The sequence below is a fragment of the Cupressus sempervirens genome, chromosome 10 (genome assembly GCF_028749045.1).
Source record: "Cupressus sempervirens isolate cs-2001-9-10 chromosome 10, ASM2874904v1, whole genome shotgun sequence".
NCBI classification, from domain to species: Eukaryota; Viridiplantae; Streptophyta; class Pinopsida; order Cupressales; family Cupressaceae; genus Cupressus; species Cupressus sempervirens.
Genome location: NC_143127.1, coordinates 784,286,356 through 784,290,668, shown reverse-complemented (window position 1 = coordinate 784,290,668; position 4,313 = coordinate 784,286,356). Strand labels below are relative to the sequence as shown.

The 4,313-nt window shown below is 33.7% G+C and overlaps 1 non-coding gene across 1 annotated transcript; it reads right to left on the bottom strand.

The window, feature by feature from the left end:
* Nucleotides 1–1,430: 1,430 nt before the first annotated feature.
* Nucleotides 1,431–1,626, bottom strand: LOC149536237 (U2 spliceosomal RNA). The gene has a single exon (XR_016358212.1). It is a non-coding gene; the product is annotated as a U2 spliceosomal RNA (small nuclear RNA).
* Nucleotides 1,627–4,313: the final 2,687 nt, after the last annotated feature.

Below are 4,313 nucleotides of genomic sequence, written 5' to 3'. Positions count from 1 at the left end.
CTCCATGGTTTCTTTTGAGGAAAAAAATAGTTTTCTCATTAACATCAGATCAGTATGAGGACATTTTGCAACAAAGTGTCCTAGTTGGCCGCAAGTAAAAAATTTATAAGAAAATATAATAAAATCATACTGATAAGAAAATATAAAAAATATAAAAATAAAATTAAGCTTATGAAAGAGAATAATAGATACCGAATAGATTTACAATAAAAAATTATAAGAAAATATAATAAAATCACACAAGATTTGCAAGAGAGTATAATAAAATCAGGCTTATAAGAAAGATTTACAATACAACAAAATCTGAATCGTAAGAAAGATTTACAGGAAAGTAATAAAATCAGGTTTATAATAAAGATTTACAACATAGTATAATTAAATCATACTTATAAGAAAACAATGTGCAACTCTGAAAGTTGTCTTTACTCTCTAACTATGTTTGATCATATCTAATATAGTAAACTAACCTTTATCGTTGTGGACGAGGTTATTGAATTATTCCAGTACTGGTTGGAGAACTATATGGGATCTTTTGGAGTTGAGAAAAAGTTACAGGTTATAAAGATTTTCTCGAGAATCAACTTCAGTTTAACTTATGGAAGAACAGAGGATGAATTTCAATTTTACAACAAATAAACCCTACTTAAAAATAATGGAATCTGATAATCCGTACAGACAAGCCAGCAGAAAACATACACGCCAAACCAGTTTCGCCGCTTCGAACTGAGATTTTTCTCTATCCCCGTTTACTATTGCCCTCTTTTTGTTTTACTGCCCATTTTTATTTCCCTCGACATATGCCCACACATCCCCCATTACTCTTACCTCCCTGTCAGCATCTTCCAAGTTGTCATTCAATTCTTTCAGCCCTTGAGTTGTTTAAAATAACATCTATCTAGACTGTAAATACTTCATAATAAAAATTCCCCTTTTATGGGATACACTTAAAAGGCCAAAAATGCTTTAAATAAATAACATACATACAGCCATGGGATTCACATCAGAGCATTTTGACTGCAGCCTCGAACTTTGCCCTAAAATTGTGGCCTTTATCAGATCTATCAACCCCATCAAATCTTCAGAAGCACAAACAATCTATTTCAGCATACTTCTCCAGAAGACCGTATTTCTTCAGAATTTCTAACTGAACAAATTCTTTACAATGATGTGTTCAGATTATAGCGAAAAAAAGAAAGCGCATGAAAAATTTGAAGAGAAATCTGAGAAAGAAAATGAAATTACAAAGGATTATAAGAAACCTCACAAGATAAATTAATGTATCAGTGCAAAACTGAAGCTTCACAATCGAAGTATCAAATCTACATATTTTAATCTACAAATTTTGTAAAATGAGACATCAAATCGAATTGAAGATAAATTTCAGCGCTTGAAAGAACGAATGAAATCAATTTGTTGATTGCTTTGGGGGTGTGGGTTGCGCCAGTCATCTGCTGTAGTGCAATACAGAAGCGACGCGTGAAAGATCTGATAGCAAGCTATTCGTCTGATCGTTCCCCCTGAAGAAATTAATTTAATATCGTGTGGTTCATTGAACCACGTATCAGATATTAAACTGATAAGAACAGATACTACACTTGATCTTAGCCAAAAGGCCGAGAAAGGTATGAGTTTTATATTCTTCCCTCCCTAATTTATTGTTTCCCTCTCTTCCCCTCAATTATATTCCTTGCATGTGGGATAAATATGCCTTCACATTTCAGGTAATAATAATTTTACCTCCCTTCTTTCCACCCCACAAATCGTTCCATTTTAGAAGTATTACGAAAAATCGAGTTCTTTGACATACACCAATCAAAGGAAAAATACAGTAGCAACTCTCTATTGTCTAAATACTGATTTCAATCCTCTTGCTGCAGGAAGCTGTAGATGTTTTCCTTTTGCAAATTGTTCTTTCGACTTTTAAGATGGAATTCTTGCAATATTCGAAATCAATTCCTTGAACTTAAAATCATTGATGTGGCTGCCTTCAGAGATCATATTTCCTATGATTTGGCAATTGTGAAATCTTCCTTTGGTTTAGAAGTACTATTGTGCAGAAATGCTGTCCCAGACCGGTAGCAGGTTTGTGTTTCTGAGGCTTTCATGGGGTTCGTAGATTTCATTCAGACCAACTAATTTCCATGGTTGTATGGACATATTTTTGCCTTTTTGCCCTTTAAATGTATCTCATGAAATGGAGATTTTTCAAGCAGATTAAAATATACTGAATTATCTTCAGTTTAGATAGAAGTTTTCTAAATATCCCACGCCTTGAGATTTGAGTGCCAACTTTAAATCATAACTTTCATCAAACTCCCATTCAACAAAGGATGTGGCTATCCTTTCTATAAATTGTAACATTGACTAAATTTCAAAAAAACAAAAACACAACAAAAATTTTTGAAATTTTTTTGAAATTTTTAACATTTGATCTTCATGATCTTTATATTTAGTGATAAAAAAACAACAAAACTTTGAGAAAATTTTGTTGTGTTTTCATGAATCTAAATAAGAATCATGTTTGAATTTTTTTGTCTTTGGTGCATTTTGTCTAGAGATTAGCGAGCCCCTCAACAAATACGATTACCTCTAGCAACACTAGGATTACCTTTAGAATATTCATCCACAATACATTTCATCCATCCCCTTTCAGGCTAGATCCAATAGCACTTTTTCCTTTTTCATATCTCCTACCAGTTAATATCTATCAAACTTTGATTAATGTTCCAATTTTGTTTTAACCATAGGTCTAGAAAAGTAGGGAACATGAGGCTCTTGGGGAAGTAAGCACAATCTGTACTTTCTATGATGATATGTTGACGATTTGGAAAGTGGAGACAACATCCTTCTTTTTCTCTCTGAAGATCCTATTGCTTCTTTCTTTCCAAACACATCAACTCACAACAAAAGGAATTAATTCCCAAGTATTAACAGAGATAGAGTGAGAAAAAGGAGAAACCATCTATTGAATCATCAGAACATTCACAATTTTGGGGAACACCATGGATAGGTGACAATCCTTGAGCACCAGATTCCAGATCTCAATTGTAAAAGAGCAATGTAACAATAGATGATTGATAGAATTGGCATCCTTCTCACAAAGAGCACATCTGTTAGCTAGCTTCATACCACTTTTAGATAGATTGTCAAGCATAAGAATAGTGTTGTAGATTATGAATCCAAATGTTCTTCCATGATTTGTCTCCCACAAGATTGTCTTCTTGTGTCTTGTAGGCAGAGCTAACTGAGAATAGTAGTGTTATTATATCTCTAGATCCATTTATCTTCTTGGAATTGGTTAAAGAGACTAGGGGCAAGAAGTATATCCATAAGATATGTGACCACTTCCCTACTAATAAATTCCTAATTCTTTTGGCATCTCTTTGGACTTACCACAATCTAATTAAGTCCTTCCATCTTGCATTATCATTTCCTCATTCTAGGTGGTTTTCCACCTTCTCACCCACATTCACCCTCAACTTGTCCATCAGTCCTTGGTTATTAACCACATCCTTGATGGGAACTTCATCTAAGAAATCACTAGTTTACCTTCTAAATCTTTTTTCTTATCATGGATGTTACCAAAGGACACTTTGTTCCATTTCTTAACCTTGTATGTAATCACTCACAACTTAAAGTTTAAATTAATCAAAGGAGAAGAGTTAGCCGTAGTTTTCCACCATTCATATATCAAGTCTCTTAATTTTCCATTGGATTGCCACATAATTTCACATCTAAAAGGGCCAAAGATTATTTTTCTTTCTTTTTGTTCAAGGAGGATAACATTATGATCTGAACCCGTTCAGGGTTTGGCTTCCAAGGTGAAGTCATCAATATTACTCTAGTTAGAAGAAAGAGAAAACTTGTCCAATTTAACCTTGATAAGGCTACTTCGTTGTCTCCTATTGGACCAAGTAAACTTCAACCCTTTTAGGTCTAGATCCATCAACCTAGTAGATTGGAAGAAGTCTCTCAAAGTCTATCATACTATTAGAGAAGTCTTCAAAACCATGTAGATTCTTTGAAGGATGGAGAGGAGTGTTGAAATCTTTGGCACCATCCATCTAAACATTTGACTATTTCTCATCAGATTTTCAAGGAACTCCCATTATTTCTTTCTTTTCTCCTCTTAATTTTGAAACATAGATGTTAAGTCTATTCCATTACCATCTGGTAATAATATCATGACAAGCTAAAACAATGGAGTTATAATTGGAGTGTAAAAGAGTTCCTATTGTTTTATTTCCATTCTATGCAACCGCTATCCCTCTAAAAGCACCATTGGACTCATGTAAGACCCAAGAACAACTTGA